Genomic DNA, 23,185 nt, shown 5'->3' on the forward strand with positions numbered 1-23,185 from the left:
CCTCCAACTCCTGCAGAACGCCTCAATCTGCATTTGCCCCTTTGCCCGTTTTCCTGCCCCAAGCTATTTTCTGACAGTCAGCTCCAGTTCTGGCTTGGAGAACGTTGTTGGGGATGTCAAACGAGACCCCTCTAGTAAGAAAGCGATCTCACTGATTTCAATGGGAGCGCTTTCCTGCTTCAAGTAGCCAATAAGCGACGAGAATTGCCGGATGGCAGGTAGGAAGCACTTTTTTGGTGTGGCCGTCAGAGACAGCAAACGGTCCTTTAACATACTTTTTAACTTATGAATGCAGCAGGAGGAAACGACTCTGCCCTTGTGACCTTACAATCTCTTGTTACACATTATTGTAGGTAACAATATTACGTTTTATACATTTTTTCCCCCAGACCTGCCCAAAAGAACAGCTTTGTTCAGTTCAAGCTCCCTCCCACCCTACGAACGCCGCACTTTACATTATTTATAACACCGCAGTGTTTCTTGATATTGTCCTAAAATACCTCCAACACATCTACAAAGGTCACTGCATGTTTGACTGCTCTGCCATGTTTTTAATATTTGGCACATCCCGTTGCTTTGTGCCAATAAATCTCCACTTTCGTGCCAGGACGAGAATAACGAGAATCTGTCCTATATCTGGAAGCCACAAACAGCATAAATAAATAAAGCAGCTGCATAAACTCAATTATCAGTAATGGTGCTCGGCAGAAAATTGTGTCTCTATACCCTGGTAATTATTAACCATAGGTGTATATTATGATCCAGAGCGCCGGCGTATTATTATACGCTCCCATTGTGATATAAGTAATTGTGTACATTATGATGGATTGAATGCTTCCTTCACATAGACCGGTAGCCGCAGGGTTACCCGCGGGACCCGCCAAAAAACTTGCAGGCGCGGGCGGTCTTGCTGGGGCTGCGGGCGGGAGTGGGCGGTCAGGCACTGTACCTGCGGGTCCCGGTAATCCCGCGCAGTGCCGAAAGGCTGTCTTCTCGCTGCTCCATAACAGTGTCTTGCGGGACTGCGCGGGAAATCAGTTAAGGAGGCGGGCGTGATTGGCCACAAATGTGGCGGGAGCGGAACACCCACATTGCGGGAGCGGGATTAAAAAAAAACAAAAAAAAAAACAGTCCCGCGCATGGCTCTAACCCAGTGTACCTTCACAGAGCCACACCACAAACACACAACATGTAACGGCGCAAGGTCACGTCCCACCCCATGTTACATCGTGACAGATTCATATCATCATATTGCATTCTCATTATAGCGGCTTTGGACTACTAAAAGTAATGCTTCCTATGCTTTAGATAAACGTATATGATCTCAGCCCTTCTATATCAGCTTCGGAGCCACCGGCAACGACGAGACACTATGAATTTCTTGCGCGGACCCCCATAAGCATCACTAGCGCTCTTCCACATCGTGTGGCGTCCATCACCACCGCCTCACCAATATATCAGAGCAAGATAAACCTTCCTACGTACTGATGCACTGCAGCAACAGTCAGGCTTCCTTCCTACACCATTATATTCCTTGTCAGAAACTGCTGGAGACGGCAAGTAGAGAAAATGTCATCCGTGTCTCCGGCCGATGAGGTGGGAGACTTGGCCGCGCAGCCACGGAATACGAGGGCACCTTTAACACCGCCACGGGGCTTCAATCCACCCAAGCAGTAAATACAATGCCGATACAGCACCGGCGCTAATAAATTCACTTAATTTCTTAAACAGGAACAAACTCATAAATCCAAGAGTTTATCTGACAATGAAAATAAAAAAAAAAAACACCGCCCCAGTGTGCACAGGCGGAAAAGGATAAATCACAGGGACGCAAGGCCAGCACCCAAGCAATGTCAGGGAGAGATAGAGAGTGCGGGGAGGGAGAAGAGAGGGAGAGAGAGAGGCCGAAGGGATGGAGAGAACAGGCAAATATGAAGAAGAGGGCAGAGAATAGAGGGGGGAATAGAGAGAACATGAACATTAGCGGGGAAAGCTAAAGACTCAGCAGCCCTGTTTGGGACCCAAATCCCTCCGACCCGAACCTTTATCTCCCGTGTCCTACATATCCAGGAGCGTATCCCTGTGTTGTAACAGCACCAAATTCATCGAAACGTCTACAAACGGCAGAAAACGGGTCCACAACTTCACGCGATTACACAAACAGCTCAAGACGTCGCATCAAGCGCCTCAGCAAACCCGCTCGCCCTGCTACACACTGAAGCTTCCGTATGGAAATGGGGAGGTACGAGATAATACACGCAACAGGTTGCCTGGACATATGGACTGTCCCTCAAACTCCAGGACAGGTGGGAGGTGTGCGTATGTCCTGTTTATTGGCAGCTCAGAAGCCAATTGTGGATAAGATAGGTACGGCCTTTCAGATCCTCTGTATAAAGTCATTTTTAAATATATTTAATGTGATGTACAGCGTTTATATACGGCTCAGCGGATAAGAAATGACATATGTATGTAAATCAGGACTTGCCATTTCCCTCCAACACGTCACGAGTGCCGAGCATCTCACCCGGGAAGATATCTGGTACAGACTTCCACTAATCGCGTGTGGTATTTACTAACACTCCCTGTGTGCTCCCAGCGCATGTTCTTTCCATTATCTATGAAGATTTCGGTTTAACGTGATCGCTTTTCACTGTGTAGCCCATGTCCTCGGGCTTTGGGGGGGGGGGGGAAATCACGCAGTTTTTCCACAGACTGTATGTAACGTTCCCTACCAGCGTCAAATATAATTGTATTTTCTTTGCCTGAACAACATCACTCACGCTGTCACCCCGCGCCAGACGTTCAGCAGGAAGAAGGCCAATCCGCTCGTTCATATTCGGCCTGCTTATGCGCGGGTCGTGATCCCGACGCCGTCGCGGTGACCAAAAACCGCTTCACTCAGGCTTTGTGATGATTACTTGCTGGTCAGCAGTTCATTTGTACGTAGAAAAGAATATAATACAAACACCGTCTGGCTTCCCAGCCGTGCCGTATAGCAAACTGCTGGCTGCCCTGAATACACTAATGCTAACTGACAGGACCCTGCCTCCCGACAGACACAATCGCTATTAAAAAGGGACACGAAACCCTCACCGGTACACGCATGTGGTCGCTGAACGCTTTATACACTAACTAAATGGTTCATATTAATGCAAAATGCCCTTTGGCACTGTCCTAGGGTTAAGCCTGGGCAGCGCTACCAGCTGCCCGCTCCACCCTTTCTGCCGGCCGTCAGGATATGACATCATAACCTGGTGCGCCACTTTTTAAAGAACCTGCAGCACCAGCCACAAGTAAGCCATGGAGACGGTGCCAACTGGGCACAGCCCTCCATTGTGTTAAAGGACCAGCTGGGGAAACCAGCGATGTCTCTTTTGACCGGACTATCGAGAAGTGGCACTATAGGAATCCCAATCTCCTTCCTGGGCCGGCTGCCCTAGTATGCCACCTACCGCATTAAAATAAGCCCCTTTCATTCTAACCCCTTCCCGACACAGCCTCTACATGAACGGGCTCACAATACATTGCCCTTAATGGGTTTAAGGACAACCTGTTGTCCTTAAGGGGTTAACTTGCAGTAGCACCAACGACAGACTTGACTCTGATAGAAATCAATAGTATTTATGCAAGAAAATATATACATCTACGCTCTTCCATATATTCGGTGTGGCCTCCACTAGCCAGTTTATCTCCCCATTGTGTAGCTTTATCATATGAAGTAATAGGCTAGCAGGAAGTATTGTTTACATATTAATTAGAATATATGGAAACTGTCATTATTTCGCAAAAACCTTACTAGTGACAAACTTGTGAAAAAAAGATACATCAGGCTGGACAGAATTATAAAAATTTACCTTAAACACAACCCCCCCGCAGTAAGGATTTAACCCTTATTACCGGCAGCCAATTCCACAGCTACTCTTCCATATTCATTAGAATGTGAGAATTACAGTCAGGGAAAGGACAGCCGAGTTACTTAAATGAAAAAGGAAATTAGTTTTCACATCCAGAGTCCCACCTCATCCTAAACCCAACTCCGCAGAGGCCAGGGAAATAGAAGCAAAGAGATTACGGGTAATGAAGACGCAAACTAAACAGCAATTAGTCAGAGCGACCAATCTTCAAGGGGCTCCTATTAGCAGGCAGCTCCAGACAGGGCAACTAATAAGAGAGAAGCTTTTCCTGCCTTGATATGCACCATTACCTCCTTCTAATACTTTATGGCCTGCAGCCTCCTGAATGGCTCTCTGATCACTGTATAGAAAGGCAGGAACTTCAAATGAATTAGTAACAATGGCAATTTAGATGTTCCCTCAATGTCTAATGCTTGGCCCAACAGCAGTAATAACCTTCTCCCACGTGAGGAGCGGAAGGGTTGAATGACCTAAAATCCAAGGCCAGTCCAGTTGGTTTCCAAGCGTTTATCAGAAGCAATTTATTTCTAATAAAATGTTTACTTAATCTGCCAACGCACCTCTTGCTGCATGCATGACCCGCGCGATTATACTGCCAATGTCTTGGTTGCCAGTGGATAATCGCTAAACGGGAATCTGTACATACATGCGCATGCCCCCCACCTTCACGCTTCTTCTCACGAGTCATCTGCCACTTCCCACCCGTCAGGTTTCACTGCAGTCAGAGCTAATTCTGTAGAACAGCTCCACAAATCCCCCATTAGGTACCTTGGAAGGCGTTGGCACCTTTTTTTGTAGTCCATGTTATTTATTTTTTTTGTCTTGCCAACCCCAAGACAACTGGCATTTAGCCAGCGTTTCCCCCACCAACGTGCAGGATCTGGAGAAAGTCTCAGTGGATTAAAATAAACCAAAATTAGAAAACACTTGCACGTAGCTTCAATAACGTATAGCTGCGTTCTTCACCATCCTCCAACCCTCTCACCCGTAGTATTCTTGGGGATTAATTAAGGAGACCTCTAATAACCCAATATTTATTGTGCTCGACAAACCGCTGGGCTTTTCAATTTCTAAAAAGAGTTCCACCAAGTAATCTACTGAATTGTTGGACAGATTTAGGAGCCGGAGTCAGGAAGGGACGTATCCGCAGATATAAGATCTGAAGCTCTGAATGTCAGGCACCCGCTTTAACAATGTTATGAGACCCGGTGAACGTCTGAGCTCCTCATTCTTTATATTAATCTAATGTATACACAATGTGCAAATCCTGATATTTTGGCTGTAATGGTTCAGTGGCGTTTGTGGTGGTCGTAGAACACGGACGTCTGGAATAGTAATGTTTTACGACCACAGTTGCTCCGGAGACATTGTCTATGTTCACGCTTTTCGTGGTTTCATTGATTTTAAAATACTCTAAATTGAAATGAGGCATACCTAACAAAAGAGACCTGTTTTTAGCCGGCATGAAGAAAGCCATTTAATATGCAGTCGCTCATTCACATGAACAGCATGCGCTTGGTTTGTTAAAAGAAAGCCAGGGTTATGATATGAAACCGTGGCTTATGCCTCTCGACACAAAATTCAAATACGGGGGGCTTTGGGCCGCTATACTATTGAATGCTTGCCCTCATGCTTAATAGCGTAAGCCCTACCACGGGTCAACTCCATTATGTAGATCTGTCTACCTAGGTATAATATACGCCCGTGTATAATAAATGGCATGCAGCACATGTCCATAGTTACGCATCTCAAGCATTATATCAGCGGTCTGCGGCTTGTTAAACATCATAATAGGCTCAATAATATAAAACCAGAATACTAGCGACGTCCGGTCAAATCTCACGCGGACCTTGGGGACGGAATGGTCACAACATATACAAAGAAATACATTAAACATACCGTAAGCGTGCAGAAAAAAGGACAATTATTAGTTGTGTAACCATATTCGTACAACTCCTATCACTCTCAGCCAATCACTTTACATGAATACGCGTTAAGCCAAGGATCGTCAAGTGTACCCTTCGCGCCCCATGTGAACACGTACCAGACAGGGTGCACGGAGTTAAACCAGGCAGCAGCCCCTGCGGTGCATTCGGGGTTAAGACTGCGGCAGCCGCTGATAACCGGCAGCCGCTGATAACCGTGTAATTGAAATAGCCCCCGTAACTTGTAAGAACAAAAAAGCCTTTTCCAATAGCACTAATACCAGAGGAAAGCAGGTTTATGATCAGATACAATGGGTTTTACTTCCCCTCTTGGCATTTGGCAAAGATATAAACCCCAGTAAATCTCTCTATGGGAGAAAGCGAATAAATTAGCGGGAACAGAGGGAGCAGTCTGTGTGTTCCCGTTATCCGAGGCGGGTGGAATCGTTCTGACGTTAATGCCCTGATCAAATGCAAAGGCTTTTGCTATGAAAAATCCCGGGATAGCAGGAATATGTTCAGCCACGAGCTACTAAACAGAGACGGAGAAGGCGGCTCCTCCGGCTTAGCAGGGAGAAGGTGGTCTGCGGGGCAGATGCCTGTCGGGCGATTGTGGTAAGGTGCCGGTACCGCTCTGTGAGCCGATTGGACATTGACCACGTCTACATCTACGGGCCATGCATGATATAACATATAGCGAGACAGGGCTTGGACTGAGACAAAGCCGCGGCTTCCCTGTAAACCTTTCGAAGGTAATTGCGGACAGGAGCTGTGGTTAGAATCGAAACGTTCCATCTCTCCACCAAGAAAAGGATGCAATAAACCATTAAGATATAATACTTCTCTATGACCCCAGTGACCTACAATTATGTCAAGAAAAACAAACAGTCTGGACCAGTAAACGTCTGGGCTTGCAGCAAAAATATATCACATTTCTCAGGTCCCCAACTCCCCTTCACATTGTAAAGTCTAGCAAGCAGGACCCTCTACACCATCTGCTTCATTTCATTTGATATTTTGTTATTATATATAACTCCCATCGCTACACGTTACAGAATCCGCTGGCACTATATAAACAGGTGTTATGAGAAATACTGTAAATTTACTAAAGATCACCCGGGTATCATACACCATTATCGGCCTTACCACCCTCCTCCAACCAAGTAACTATTTCTAATTAGCGCATGAAAATGGACAAAATTAAGTACCCTGTGAATCAGTCATGTATGTACCAAGGAACTATTTGGATTTGCCCTGGCAGCTAAATGAGGAGTCTGGGACGGTGTGTTCCACAACCAATGGCACCATTATATCATCACTATTACCCCCCCATTCGTGCCATTGGGAGGAGTTACAGGGAATGCGCAGGAAGAGTACTTAAGTATGCCACTGCTGTGCATGGACGCAGCCAGGGGAGGAGTAAATGAGACAGAAGTCTTATTTTGAAACGTCGAAAAACCACAAGTATCAACAGAAGACATTACGGGACGAAGGAGGAGGATGTAGGTGCTGAGGCAGACAGAAGAACCAGGTCCAGTGCTTTATGTGCCATCGCACGTACTTTAATGTATGATATCCAAGTGTTGCATATGTCTTGCAGGAGATTCATTGCATGAGACATCTCCTGGTCAGCAGTGCACATGCGCAAGTAAGCAAAGAAAAGCTGGAGACCGAGTGAACGCTCCACGGAGGGTGTGCCGCTACCGGATCCAAAAGCCATTTTCATGTCAATCTATACAATTGCAAACATAAAGTGTCTTTCTGTTCTGCTTTGCACACCTGCCCCTATACAGGGTTTAATATAGATATCTGATATAGATATAGGTATAGAAAAAGGAGGCTTTCCAGTTACCCTTTTGTTTTTTTTGTAGCTGCAGTCACTTGACAAACGTTACGTTAAACTTAATGTGTCGGAGAAGCGGCCATTTGCCTTTCTTTATTTTATTTCCTTTAGCCATGTTCTATCGAGTAATATCTCAAGTGAGAAATATTCTCCGATATTGTTGTGTAAACGGGGAGATGGTTCACAGAGCCCCTCGCAAGCATTGTAAATTATATTGTAAAAGGAGATTTATTCCTCACTTGAGAGACTAGAAGTCAGGTCTGCTAGGCGCTGCCAAAAAAAAAAAAAAAAAGACTTAAATTATACGTTTTCCTAATATCATAAAACTGGAGCTAGAACTGAGAATAAATAATTTTTAAAAATAATGAAATTGAGTTAGTTGTGTCACACACCGCTGCCCTTTTAAAAAGGAACTCACACCCCCGAAGCGAGTCGCACTGTAGTGACCCGACGTTCATAGAATCAGATGTAGAGTCACATAGGGTTTGAAGACCTTGATATATGAAGCCAGGACTTCTGAGGTCTTGAAATCGTACTCAAACAAGTTTGTTGGACTGTCTTTTCTGGGTCCAGCAAGGAAATACTCTTTTTGTGGCAAATCAAGCGAGAAGAAGAGGGTCACCAAAAAAGATGGATCCTTAAAGCTGTGATGGCTACAATTTCCATGTAGCCGCCAGATCATATAGTATAACTAAATAAAGGAACAGTCTACGACCCAAACAGAGGGTCTAACGGCAGTCTAGAAATCTCGGCTTGGGATGGTATAGAGAAGCGTACACTTGGCTAAAGGCGCTGGAGGTAGGAAACAAGCCAAATGTATAGGGGAGTCCATCTGTGTTTGGATCTAAGAAAGTTACAGATCTGCCTTAAGGCAGCAACTCGCAGATCTATTGAAATATTATCTGAACAAAGCATTTAAATAAAAGAACCAAACAGACATTAAATCCTCCTACAGACGACACACAGATCCTACGAACCAAAAGCAGGTTTCAGGAAATAAACACCAGGAGAATTTTATAAAAATGTAATTTTCTGACTGTCTATGAAATAACTCAGAAACGCGATCGCAGGGATCCAACGTAATACATGCGAGAAGCACAGCTGTTCACAGCAGACGGGATCCGCAGAACGGGATTCATGTATACGAGCCGCCCAAGCAAAGATTCGGAAACTTCTTCTCCCTTTATGATGTGCGCTTGTTTATTGGAAACCTGTGATTTCCAGGCACTATACGGCAGGTATTCAAATGAGTATTTGTAATTCTGGGATGAGAAGAGATGTTATTAGCGCTTAATGTGCACTGTCACAACTAAAGCACGCCTCACGGAATACATTAATATTCACCTGAACAGAAAGAGAAGCAAACCACAATCACTATCCGGCTCCTGTAACGCACATTAAACATACCAAAACCGACCAGAGGGGGCGCTGTGACCATCGGCGACTGCACACCGGGCACCAACCCGCCATGCATGCCACTGTCCCGTTATTCCAATGTTCAACAGTAACATGTACGATAAACGCCCCACGCGTTAGCAAGAGACATAATACAACAGCAGAATTTATTCTAAAGGGTTTCTGGTCATTCTACTAAACAGTAATAAGTCTGGCGCACTAATCTCATGCACCGGCACCCAACTAATCAGTTTCAGGGCGATAAGCCCATAACCGCTACCATTCCATTCACTCCCCTAATATTATTTGTCCATAGTGCTGCATCTGATTTACTTTTCTACTACGTATCTACTACCTATGTAAAGTGCTATTTTCTGCATGTTACCCCTTAAGCTCTCAGCCTCAACTCCAAATCTTGCATTATATATTTATGGGTGTATTTGGGTATAAGCGACACTTTGTTCAATGGATAACGTGGATATCCGCACACAGATTCATTAGTTTTATAGAAATAGACGCGGGCGGAATGGGACTAGCAGATGCCACCTTATAGATGTATGAGGGTTTTACTAGAGGAACAGAAACAAACAGTCAGCAGAAATGCACATTGTTCCGATCACGCGACAGCAGAGTACATCCTGAAAACAGCCCGATGTCAGCTGAACGAACCTCAGAGAATCTCTAAAATGCTCTCAAAGCACCAAACACGCCTTAATAACTCTTCTTTCTGGTAACTTCTAGAAAGCATCTCCATTTCCCATGTGACTGATGTTAACAGCTCAAGGAATTGGGCCTATGTGCACGAACATACCTGCCAAGTGTACTAGTGCCTCTTCTGGACCCAAACCTTTCAGTCCCTTTTTCCTCCCCTGGTGTCCCTTTTTTGTAGATATAAAACCTTATGTCATTACATAAGTAGCCACCAGCAGACCAATAATAGGCGGCGTATCATGCCATGACATCACATCCTGTCGCTCAGAGTCACGGTACCCAGCTCCAAGAGGGTGACTGGAGGGGCAGTGCAGTAGAGATAGGTCGCTGGTTATTAGCACATACCGATATTGAAGATATAAATGATTCGCCAGCATCAATGCTTAGGGTGCGCACACGATGTCTGGAGTGTACAAGACTTGTTTTATTCGCATTAAACGGACGGTAATCCATAGATCTCATGCTAGAGCGTTTAAGGAAAGGAAGTACAGCGTGTGAAGAACGTCCGAACCCATTATCACAGACGGTTACTTTGTTACCCAAACCTTGCAACCTCAGCCAACGAAAAGCCTTAAGCACCAGGTCCAGCCGCCACACGAGTGGGATAGAGTTCTCTGGTGGACTCCTCTCCCTCCACTCACTGGACCACTAGATCTCTCTGGTGAGTAGTCATTTCCACTATAGAGGATAGTTTCCTAGCCAGCGCAGAATCTCTTGCCCCACGCGGTCAGGATGCGGCACCATGTCCCGGCACTGAGCGCAGGACTCTCCTCCAGGTAGGTCCTGGGAAGCAGCTGGGGATCCGGCCTGTGTCAGGCACCCCATAAATACACCATTCTGTTCTAGTATACGTTTACTAGCGTGAAGAACAAGTTAAATTTTCTTTTAATCGCAAGACATTACCTGTGCATTCCAGTAACGGGAGATCATGTAAAACAGGGACCAAAACCCCAGGTTCCAGGTCATCACGGTGACTAGGATTTGCTTTCTGGCTACCAAGATTCCACCTGCTAGCCAATTACCGATACAACATTTAAATGGACACCAAATGCGCAGATAATGTCAGTGTATAAACCTTGCTGTGCCACTAAACACATCAATAAAAATACTTCCCTATATCACATCCTTTACACACACTGAACGCATGGATCCACCGGCATACACACAGAAGCCAAAACCTTTACACTACCATAAAATTTAATCTAGCGATTTGATAGCTAGCGGCTAGCTCAATGTACAGATGTCACCTATTTTTTTATTTTTTTTAACCACCTTGTTTCATGGGAGACCGTCTGCTTTATGCAACATAAAGGATGTGTTTGATTAAAAGATTTGAACTTTAAATGTTTTGCATTATCAAACATTTTATTCGAAAAAAATATTAACTTCCTCCCAGCAGTAGTGGTAGAGGCTTAATACAGTGTGTTGTTTTTTTTAAACATGTGTTGGATAAGCATGAAGCCCATCTCTATGTTGGTAATACGTCCCGAGACAATATGTTCCTGCCAAATGTTATGAATGAGGCAAAATTTTACTTCATTCATGTACGGGCTCAAAATGCATTGTTTTCAATGGGTTTAGGGATCGCCCATTGTCCTTAAGGGGTTAAGTTTCTAATGCGGCATTTACTTAAAGTGTTTAATTCGGTGGACACAAAGTTGTAGAATTATAGTCCCGTGTTACTCTTGTAGGGGCTTTTTTTTTAACATTGTATCAACATATTGTTAAAATGTACAATGTTTATTCAGTGAGGATATCTTTGAAGAACGATATATTCTAATCCTTAATTGCTTTTTAAAAAGAAACATCAATGTATTATGCGCAGATAATTCTATACAAGCCCACGCTGGCGTATACAGCCGCCATTAAAGTAACATACCAAAACAATAATTTTAGGCTTTTATTGGCATTTTATAACACATGAAAGCACTTTTTTGAATGAAGAAAAAAGTTGGCTCCATTATATGGAATTCTGTCCTCCCCTGGGGCAGGGTGGGGAACATCGCAGGTAAGAAGCGCTTCCTATAATCATAAAGACATGGCGATGTGGGTCAGCGCATGCTTAAATCCACACAGACATTATTCATAATGCCTTAAAGGAGTTCTTCTCATCGGATTTAATGGATCCTAGAGAATCGCTGAGAGGGGAGACCCGACATCACCGGCGGCAGAGGCTGCATTATTTACCAGCTTCACAAATACCAAAATCCGAAGCAGAACTCGTGGAGGTATATACCCTCCCTGAACGTACTTCGCACATATCTCCAGCGTTCTCATGAAGCATTCTTACCATCTGCACATAGAGCCCCCCACAGAGCACCTATCCTTCGATCAGTGGGGTATTTATAGAGAAAACACAGATTGGAACAGCCCCAGGTCAGATTGTATCTGCTCCAGAGCTAACTAGCCAGCTGGAAAGCAGCATACACCGCTGTGCAACCTCTCACTATACTATACACACACACACACACACATATATATATACATACACACACATATATTACACACACACTACAGCTAAAATATGGAAACAAAGGCAAAGAGCTGAATGACGCTACAGAAAATAGATTTCATTCACACAAGAGTAATGCTCTGGATCTTGGTAACATACAAAAGTATTAACACTGTCATCCGCCAGGTTCGATTACTGTAGAGGTTCCCCCCGCTCTCAGATCAAGGTGAGCGCCCGTTAACGAGCAGGAGAAATCAATCTTCTCTGAATGGCAGCCGCACATTGTTTCCTTGGACTTAGAAGCGGCAGAACGATGTGGGCTTCGAGCCATAGACACGTCGTTAATTTCACACCCCACAGAAGAGGGTTAAAGGCACTTTGTTAAAATGACCCACGCGGTGACCAATCATATAAGAGAGTAAAAAAGGTGACGGTCCCTATCTATATCAGCCTCCCATACGGAAAGAAATTACCGTGGTTTGAAAAAAAAAAAGAAAATGCAGCTTCGGATCAATAATCCCGCTTAACGCTCAGCCGAAGGCCAAGTAAAAGAACAAGCGGTAGCCGGCAGCAGGACGCTGGATATGGACGGCGGGATACGGTAATCCTGATCTACGAGTACCATCACATAACCCAAGTCTTATCGCACCCCATTATCTGTGCAACAGTAGCAAAAAAATATCTAATAGGGAGCGTCCCGTGTCCCAGGCAGGCCCTGAACGAAGAATGCATATTAAAAGTATTCATGCATTCAAGATATATACATAAAACTTGTCTTCAGGAGAAGCTGCAGCAGAATGCCTCTTCTGTGGTCTAAGGTTTCATGCCACTGTTTTTGCTGTTTGAAGCACCTATCGGAGGTAGAAAATGCTCCTATTCATATGTCTCATCTCCCAGAGGCAAGTAACTTGGGGGGGGGGTTAGGAAATGGGCTAATGCATATGGGGGGGTTCTACACACTCTCCCCATACATTTGCCATCGTATGCATTAATGTATATATGATGGCTGAAGAGTCCCTGTAATACTTCAGGTATACCTGTCAGAAACACAGAATATAAGGGTTTTGGCTCCAACATAATGCTTTAAGGTTTCCTCATTCAGGTCCGGACAGCTTCATGTTGGTTTAGTAAAGGAAGGGGCGTATTGGTCCAGTTATATCGCACCCTGTATGTGCCACGTGATACATCATACAAACATAATGGCAAAGTATTACTACTAGATAATACATATTGTGGGGGTTACGTGCAAAGTTTGAAAATTGTTCTTATCACCATAGCAACTAACAGAACATACCTGTGGATTGGTCAATTCTATTCCTTGTTTGAATGGGACCACCTTTAACTTCACATTAGAATCCCATTATATATAATATATTTCATGAGAAAAGCAAAACACACATAATTTATTATCGCATGGGATATTACTCTAAAGGAAAGCTACGAGTACAGTACAGTGGCGGCTGCCGTGGTCTGCAACTCCCACTACCGGCAGCCCAACACAGATGTGAGTTTCGGGCCTCTGTGGGGACCATGCAGATGGCAGGGTTGTGGAGAGCGAGAAGTCACTACGCCAGCTTGTTGCAGCCCCGTGTAATCTTCCATCATTCCATTGTGTGCGGCCGCAGCAGGGATGCAATCCCCTCACAACGCGCTTTCTGCCTGGCAAACCCTCGGAGGCATGCAGAGTTATTTTTATTTGCGCGCTGCCTGATTTAGCATGTTACAAAAGGAACGGCGTTCTTTTTATTGGCAATTCGAAGTGACAAATGAGGCGTGAAATATTATCAGGACAGAGTTAAAAAAAAAATAAAAATGAAATAGTCAATTTAAAGCAATGGCGCATTCAGCTCTCCCCACTATCTCTTCACAGCAATCGTTTACATTGAAACGATTAGTCTCAGACTAAGAGGAAATTTCCTAGAAACTACTAGAAAACCGACACGCACCGTGTGAAACCCCTCAGGGTACCCTGTACCATACTACCCCTTGACGGCATAGGGAGTGCCATAGCATCTGTTCCGTGTGCCGGCTCCAGCGTTCCGCAGTGGGAAGCCTGCTTCGGTGAAAGCTAGAAATGGCTCCAACAGAACCCCGTGTTCCAGAATCTCCAGCCCACACACTCCCTCCCTCCCTACTACACCTTTTCATCCGGCAATAACCCCAGACACTGGAGAGCTGCAGATATCTGGAGCACGCAGGGTTAACAAGGTCCTTACAACCAAGTAAATGTCACTTGCATCATGAAGGATGGAGCATTAATGAGCGAGGGGCGACCAGTCCCCCACCAGCATGGTTAAAAAAAAAAAAAAAAAAAAAAAAAAAAAAAAAAGGAGCTCATTCACGGACTGCATGTACAAGCATCATGAATAGCCACATTGTTTCATACAGGAAAGGCAGCTACGGCAGCCCTCCTCCAAACCCACCATGTCCAAGTACCCCCCTTACTTATCCACTAACAGCTCACATCCCCTCCCCCAAATACACCGAAAGAGCACCTATTCCACTCGATTCACGCGCGACTAACAGAAAAGTTACTTTGGCCCCTAAAAAGGGAGACTACATCCATCACGTGTGCTCTAATGTATACGATAGCTGTGATGAGATTGCATATGCATGGGGGGATTCGGCATTTGCCCCTACCCCCCCCCAGTTAGACACCACGCCAGAGGTATGTTTGCCCAACACATTTCTTTGCACGCAATATACCCACGTCCATTCATTTCGACGAAAGTGCTATCCTGCCGCTGATTGCCATGCATGATGTAACCAATCAGTGACAAGAATCGCTGCATAACAGAGGAGGGAAGCTGCAGCGCCTAATCAAGTGAGTGCTTTATTTTGCAGTTTTGAAGAACGCATGTTAAAGTAGTCAGCGCTCGTCATCACCCAAGCCTCTTCGCGGGAGAGCGAACGGCCCCTTTAATGTAAACAAATCACCGGACACGACAAGACCGTTCCAGAAGAAGGATACTTCACAAATAAACACGAGAATAAAAACAAAAATAGTATCATATCCGGATAACATGAAGCGCCCCTTAATGAGGACATTTTGTGCATTAGGGGGTATCTAAGGTCAAAGCCAGCCATTTTAAGAAAGACCTAGCAAAAAAGAATACTATCACAGTATGAACGAGCCTCAAAGTATGCTCGCTCAGAGCAATATCACAATGCTAAGCATCATCTACCTTTAATTAGAGATGAGGAGCGACGCGCTAGCGAGAAGCTGTTGCCACATCACCCCTCCCCCACCTTGCATTTCAGAGAAGAAGAAAAATTCAGGCGACAGATGAGACGAGTTTGGGGACACAGAGATGGCGACTACTTGTTGAGCTGGGAAGGCTGCCAGCCATTTCTGAACGGCAGCTCCCACTGCTCTCAGCCAGCATTAAGGTGACACAGATACCTAAAGGTCCTGAGATCAACACAAGACAAACATGTTTATTTAATAAAGGAAGAGTTTGCAGGAAAGTTGTGAGTTAACTCTCCCATTCATTATAAAGCGCTAGTGCTGGCAAGTTTTCCCAGCAAAAGGCTGAGGGGGCCCTGTATAATGCATAAACCAATGGGTGAAGAAATCTCACTAATTCAACTATACATTATACAGGGCTGTGCCTGCAGCAGACACTCACCGAGCTTTGGACCTTCATAATGTATAGTGAAGTCAAGGAGCTGAAACCACAACTCTCCCTTTTGTGAATAGACCCTAAAACCCAAACAATCTATGCCCTAAACAAGAAAAATACAAGAGATACGTCTCCTTTAAATGCATTTAAAGGTTGTCTATTCGGGGGTCATCGAGATAAGGAGGAGATATGAGGTGCTGTCCAATTAAAGGGGAACATTTTAAGGTTCAAATGATGCTGGCCAAAAACCATGACGTTGTCTTCTAAGACTTGGATTTGGAAAAAGCTCTTGCGAGCCACTTGGACGCATAATGTTTGTAATTGTGTGTCTGTACTGTTTTTCCACTATTAGCCCACTTTTATACTCATTTTTAGTTACTGTAAAAACATTGATTATAGTCAACAACTTCCAGTAAATACTCTGAATGTGCTCTCATCAGTCGCTCCAAGTAAAAAATCATAAATTACTACCAGCTCTTATAAAAACATGGAAAGGGCCTCTCGTAAGGATGGATGGAAAGCCAGGAAAACAGGAGTTTGTATACAAATGTATGTGTTTGTTTAGATTGTCTTGGTTACAATGTTAACCATGCAAGCAACTTTCAGCAAAAGAATAACAATAGCCAAAGAATGAAGGTCATCTTTGATAGAGGGAGAAGAGATATCACATAAAAGAAAGTAATCATATAGTAAAATAATCCTATTTTATTGCATGATTAAGGGTACCCTCCAGCCATCATATGCACATCAACGCATACGATAGCCGATTGTCTCCTACACATTTTTTGGGAAGTAAATTGTCCGTGGCAAGGTTTGTGAAGGTCCCATTAAATATCCACCATGAGCAATGTTGGTGCCGACTCCTAGTGTGTAGCATATTGTGAGCAAACACCGACATGTGTCAGTTTATATCCAATTTCCAATGACTCCAGTAAGGAGTACAGAACACCCAGTGGAGTTGTTGGCTTTGTGTAGTCAAGGGGCTCTTTCTACCCACTGCTTTACTCACGTCTTCTCTGTTCTCCATCACAACTTAGTGCTCCCTTCACTTTAAACCTAAATGTGGATACATCCCAGAAGCCACGTATAAATACCGCCTCAAACTATTGGGTGAGCTATGCATTAGCACCCATCAATCTCCATTCCTGGCTCCTGAGCAAGCAAATTGCATTCTTATACCTACATTGGCCCATCTGCACTAATAACTGCTCAAAGAGCACCCTCATCACTTCCATCTAAAGTCTCTTGCCTACCTCTCATGTAATCATCCTAACTTCCATAGGATGATTACATGACAACACATAGCAATTCTTTTCCGAAAGCCACCTTGTTGCTTCAGAGTCTAATATCAGTAGGCAATATTCCCTCTCCCTTCCACAATGTGGCTCACTACTTTTCCTTAGTTCTTCCTTTACCACCTACATTTAATATTTAGCTTGTAGTTATGTCCACAGCCCACAACATTGTAGGATGAACAACAGAGCTGACCATTTCTGGAAGCACAGTTCTAAAGACAAGAAGAAAAAGGCAACTAAGTGTCTTAAATAAGAAAACATTTTGAATAGACAGAAATGGATAGGTGAGCTCATAAGCACACCAAGGGTGTATACTTGAAATGCAGGTAGGATGTTCAAGTTTAGAAAAGTAAATCTGGTAGCGGAGAACGTTTTTCTAGGAAAGATAGACTGATGGATGTTGAGGAGTTATTCTACATCACAGTATAAGCAGTATGTAGGTCACTCATACGTACAGCCGAGTGTTCAGATACATAACACTGAGGGATAGGAAGTTAGTGTCTGGTCGTTCTGGTGTCAGGGGCAGGTAATGTTTCCTGGCATGAAGTATGGGCCATGCTGCTACACTACAGATCTGTGGTGGCTTGAAACGAGTTCTGTATTATGGTTACAGAAATAGTATTTCTACACAGTTCAGGCAGAGAATATACTAGCGAGCTAGAGTAAGGGGAGCTTAGCACGCTGGGGGACATAAGAAAGGAGACTATTCTATGGCAGTGTCCTAAGGGTTGGGCAAGGTAGGGAGTATTCCAATGTAATGGGCTGCAAAGTGATTAGACAATAGTACCCGGCGACAGAAGGGACAGGCAGAGCACTCCTTCGTAATAACAGGGAGGATGGGGGGGAAAGAAAAAGAGTATTTCTCTGTGTTTTTGTTCTGGATATGCTAACACTGCCCTCTTGATTCGGAGCTGTGCCAGAACAGTTGCAGTGTAAACCTCCAGAAGCACAGAGCGACTGTTTTACACCAGCAGCGAAACCTCCTAGTGACAACACGGCCCATCCTGATCACAATCCTACCAAACCCGAGACATGGCCCATTCCCAATGCAAGCCAAGAAGAAGATTATCACGGATCAGACTCCACATCTGTGAAATGAAGATGTAACGTGTTTATGGGGAGACAAACACAGCTCAACGACAGTAGGTAGACAATTACACACAACACAGATCTCACACTCCAGACTGCAGGGAGAAAACTGAAAGAAGCGGAGGAGAGGGGGCCTGAGGTTTATCTCAGACATTGAGACAAATTACACATGAAAACATCCCTTCCGAGCAGAATCAAAAGGATTTTACATGATTTAAATCCCCCACCCCCATCCTAAAACCTAGACCATTCTACCTCCAGCCTTCCCTTTCACACTATGTGCCCCCAAGGGAAAGAAGGGAGGGCAGGAGGGGGAGGTTAAGCAACAGTTTGAGATTATCCACAGTAAAAACAATCCTAGCCGCAGGAGGTAAATAACATTCCGCCTGAAGCAATCAGGTCTTCAACTAGGTTTTTCACCATTTAGTTTACAAAAGATGCCCAAATGCATCAGAGTCGCCTTACTAAAAGCACCATTTACAGCATTCGCCGGGTGGGGAGGAGGCACCGACTACGCAGTGTGCGCTGAGTGAGTACGTTGCTGATAATGTATAGCAGAGCATGAGACACGGCTCCATAACCAACCAGCGGAAGACACACAAATTCTAAATATACACAATATATATTTACGCTGCAGTCTGGGATGGTTCATGAGGAACTTACACAATTCAAGATCTAAGATTAAATGCAATAAATCTCTAGATGTGGATGTAATATTCGCAGTGTGACTCTGGTCTATAGAAACAAGTAACTGGGTGACATGAGAATGTGACAAATATTAACCCAACAATCACCAAAAAAAAGGTCTAAGGAATACTAACAACAGGTGGCCAAATTGTTAGAAGACACAAGTGTAGGGGGAAGGGTGATGCCAGAGATAACCCCCACATCCATTGATTAACTTCACACCAGGGTGCCAGGGTTAACCCTAATCACTTGTAAAGATCAGAGTCAATATCTAACAACCCCCTTCCCAAACAAACACAAGTGGAACAGGGATCACAGAGGAGGATCTGCCAGTCCCACCATCATCAGCAACAAGTGGCAAATGGAAGCTATGGGTTAAACGCAAGGAAGATCGTTTAAGTTTTTTTTGTGCTCATCCTTCCATCTCCCTCCTGTTCTCCCATTTCTCTCCCACTACCCCCCTTCTCTTTTGTTCTTCTCCTTTCATCTTCTTTCCCTCTCATCTCCATGATCCTTGCATCTCTCTTTCATGTGAAGTCTCTCTCTGGCTATCCATGTTTGGTCCATCCCTCTCACCACCCTTCTCTTCTTTCACTCAATTCCCTTTCTTATTTGCCCATCTGCGCACTTCTCTCCAACTGCTCCCCAAAAGCTTCCTTCACCCACTTTTCTTCCATTCCAGTGCTACTGAATTTGATGGCGCTATATCTATAAAACAATAAATGATAATTTCTTCAGCTATATCCTTTCAGCTCCAATCTCATTTCCCTGAATCACTTTCTGATTTCATTTTCTGACATCTCCCAGTGTCTTGAATGTCTCCACGCATTGCGTTTAACTCCTATTATATCTTCTCTTTACACTAAAGCCAGTACCCTGATCTCCCCATCACTTCCAAGCATCTTCTTGTCCATCTCTCCCCACCACCTTCCTCATCCTAATCTCTTCTCACACATCCCTTTCCTGAATTCTTCCCACACCTCTCCATCACACTCCAGAACCCTGCCCCCACCCAACAAGCATCTCTACTTCATCCTTCTATCTCTCATACCTATTTCCACAGACTCATCCTGCAGCCTCCCTTCTCCCCGATCACTTGCCTGAGCCTTTAACTCCCCCACAACTTGTTTCACATCCTTCACCTCCCAATCTCCCCCAGCTCTCCCTCTCCCCACATCCCTTCCCTTACATCTCCGCACCCCGGTCAGTCCCCCCCGTTTCTCACTCCCTGTGATCCGACGCTCCATGATTTCTGGGTCCCTGCCCTCTCTCTCCCTCTCTCTATCCTTTCCATATCTCCCTGTTTTCCCTCCTCCAGGCAGCTCACTCTCTCTCTGCATTCCTCACTCTGCCCTCCAGGCTGCTGACTTCTCCCGTCTCTGTGCTTTCCCCTTCACACCCCCTGGTATGTTATTGCGTGTAGTTTGCATCCCCCCTCTCCAGGAATTGCCCCCTGCGCGGAGTCCCTTCCTACCCCACATTCCCCGTCCCTTCCTCAGGTAGCCCAGCTTTGGAAGCTCTGCTCCTCCGTTTCCCTGACCCGTCTCAGGCTTTCATGCCTCTCTGCCCCAAGCTCTCTTCCGATCCCCGGTACCTGGCTGCAGTAGTCCGATTCTGAGCCCGCTGATCAGGAGAAAGAGACGGAGAGCTGCTCCAGGCTGACTCGCCATGTTCAGCACCTGCTTCACTCTGCAGCCTCTGGTCGGCGTTAATCACATGCTAATCAGATGCTAATCCATGCAAGAGGAGGTGGTGACTCCCTCCAAAACACGCCTTCCGTGTGACGTCAGGGGAGGAGGGTTTTGCGACTAGCGAAGCTCCGTGAACTGCAGCAACCACGTGTGGGATACAAAGTAACAAGCAGGCGAAGGGCGGGTCTTATCCGGCCAACGAGTCCGCTGACGTCAGCAGGTCATGTGACTCCCGCGGTGTAGCTGGATGGGGAAGGAAGGCGGGAGGTTGAGCCGGGACTCTCGGATCTGCGGGGAAGTTCGGGCATTTCTCTGCCTCCTGGAGACCTGCACGTTCTGCAGGCGGGGGGCGAGTTTTGGGTTCATGGTATTTTTTTCTCCCCAGTAAATAGTGGAGGGGGGATGTTTGGGAATTTCGGTACATTGTTCGGTATTTGACAACTTGTAGGTTAATGAACCGGGTTCTGTGGATATGATTTAACCTCTTTGGGAAGGCACTGATCTGGCAGGCATAGGGTTAAGATATTGTTTTGAATGGATGTTGTATTCATACAAATAACCTCTTCCTTACTGAGGGTGTTTTTGCATTTTCACATTGTTTCTTTAACCGTGATTGTCATTTTCCGTGCACCCATACACATTATACACGGGCTTTTAAGGATAGATGTACAGCTGGGCCTCGAATAACGTTATATCATACTTAACTCTCCTGCCTCCCAGCGCACTTCCGCAATAGGACGGAACTTCCGGGAGCATCTTCTGCTAACCGGCCCAAAATGCAGGAAGTGCGAGGTTTTGCTACTCCCCGCCAATGCTTCCGGTAATTGATGCTGAGCGACAGGATATGATGTCATATCTCGCTGCTCAGCACTGGAGCCGCACTCAGTGAGTGTGCCATGTATCCTATTCTGCCTTAAGTCAACCATGTCACACTTATCCTTGTTTCTTCTTGGGTCAGCTGTGAGTGTGACATGCATTCCTCCCCCATACCAGCCATGTGTGTGTGGCATGCATCCCTTTTCCCCTTGTGCCAGCCATGCAATGCTTATCCCCATTTTCTCTGTGCTGGTCATGTATGTGACACATTTACCCAATTACCCTGCAGAGTGTGGAAAAGCAAGCCATTACCCCAATTCCCGTGTGCCGGTCATGCATGGAACAGAAATCCGTTATTTTATCATATGTAGGATGTGAGACTGCTTGCAACATCTGTCCCCAGTCCCCATGCGTTGCAAAGATGTTCCACCCAACGCTGTGCACACGACACCTTTCGGCATTCTCCATGTGCCAGTCAGGGGCAGGCTGGCCTGAGGGTAGAAGGCAGCCCAGGGTGGGTCTGAGTCGGGCCAGCCCACCCGCAGACATGGGAATCCTTCAGGGTCGTGTATGACGATGTTACTCTGAACAAGATAAACTTATGGAGGTGTGAGGGTGAGTCAGAGTGAGTGAGCGTGAGTGTTTGAATGTGTGTGTGCTAGCAGAAGGTGCCAGTCCTTTCCTGTGTGCTGCCCGTTCCTGCCCCAGCACAGGAATAATGTAACTCATTCCCTCCACACCAACTTTGCAAGACCTTTTACAATCATCCACTAAGTCACAAAACCCTCCAGTTGCTGGGAGTTTATCCAAAAACTGGCCGAGCCTGAGGTCTTAGGATCTAAATTATCCTGACTGAAAACCGGCTAAAGGAAGAAGCATCAGGGGACCATACTCAGGACTACTCGTTGCAACAGTTTGGACTTCAGTTTGTTGGCAAGGATGGATTTATGTCTGCTGTGTGAAAGCATTGTTAAATTTTAATAGAAGTGGTGTCTGCAGTTGCTCAAAAACACAGGTTTACTGTCTACACTTATGAAACGGCAGTGATTTCCTCCTTTACTGTACTAGCCGGTTACAACTTTGTATTATGCCACAGTTCACAGGTATTGTGTAAGGTGATGCCAGCTCCGAGTATCCTATAAATTTATTCCTTCTTCAGTTGAAAAATGTTGAAGTGAGAAAATGTTACAAGTCTGTACCGTCTTAAAGGGGTGTCTACTGGGTATTGTGCGACTCGGTGTGGAAAACCCCTTGCTGGGGCAGAGCTGGAACTGACTGGAGGTAATAGTATCACATCGGCTGCAGGAAAATATCTAGGGGGCAAATGCATGTGTGGGGCTTCTGCAAATCAGACACCATAACAATTACTATCTTATGTATATAGCGCCAACAATCTATGCAGTGCTTAATACAATACATATATTTAAGGGGTATGACAAGACGAGAATTGACAGACTAAGACAAACCGATACATTAGGTGGAAAAGGCCCTGCTCGCAAGCTTACAATCTTGAGGGAATGGGGTGACAAACATAAGGCACCCTGAGAGGTAGTGTGGGGTTGTGTTAGGAACAGGGAAGTTCTAGCAGTTAAGATGGTGCGGCTTCTCTGAAGAAGTGGGTTTTGAGATGTTTCTTGAATGTTGGGAGGGTGAAAGCTGAAGGATCGGTGGAAGTAGATTCCAGAGATATGGGGCAGCCGGAGTGAAATTTTGTAGACAGGAAAAGGTAATAAGTGAGGAGGAG

The sequence above is a fragment of the Sceloporus occidentalis genome, unplaced genomic scaffold (assembly GCF_023333645.1).
Source record: "Sceloporus occidentalis isolate IW3139 unplaced genomic scaffold, rSceOcc1.0.p SCAF_35, whole genome shotgun sequence".
Classification (NCBI taxonomy): Eukaryota; Metazoa; Chordata; class Lepidosauria; order Squamata; family Phrynosomatidae; genus Sceloporus; species Sceloporus occidentalis.